Raw genomic sequence first — 436 nt, forward strand, 5'->3', positions numbered from 1 at the left:
CCCCTGCAGTCCCACACCCCTGCATGCTCACAGCCCTGCATGCTCACAGCCCTGCACGCTCACACCCCTGCATGCTCACAGCCCTGCACACTCACACCCCTGCACGCTCACAGCCCCCGCAAGCTCACAGCCCCTTGCACGCTCGCAGCCCCCGCGCGCTCCATCATCGCGAGCTTTTCACCAAGGCAATTTCGAGCTGGGATTAGATTAGCCAGCCTCGTGCACTGCGTTAATGAAAACAAATCAAGTGCTCTTCACCGCGAGCGGTGGGACGCAGCCAGCCCACCCCAGCAGGCGGAGACGGCAGCGATCGATGCCGAGGTGGCTCTAACACTGTGTCCCATGGGAGGCAGGTGACACCGAGCCCCCCAGGGCTGCAGGATGTGCAAGGTGAATGACAAACAACCCATGGGGACTCGGGTTAAGGGAGCTGGGA

At 62.4% G+C, this 436-nt stretch overlaps 1 protein-coding gene across 1 annotated transcript in view; it reads right to left on the reverse strand.

The window, feature by feature from the left end:
- The window catches only part of LOC104523534 (integrator complex subunit 3-like), a 6,255-nt gene that overhangs the window by 3,612 nt on the left and 2,207 nt on the right, over positions 1–436 (reverse strand).

This window comes from Antrostomus carolinensis, unplaced genomic scaffold (genome assembly GCF_000700745.2).
Source record: "Antrostomus carolinensis isolate BGI_N321 unplaced genomic scaffold, ASM70074v2 scaffold35100, whole genome shotgun sequence".
In the NCBI taxonomy this organism is placed as follows: domain Eukaryota; kingdom Metazoa; phylum Chordata; class Aves; order Caprimulgiformes; family Caprimulgidae; genus Antrostomus; species Antrostomus carolinensis.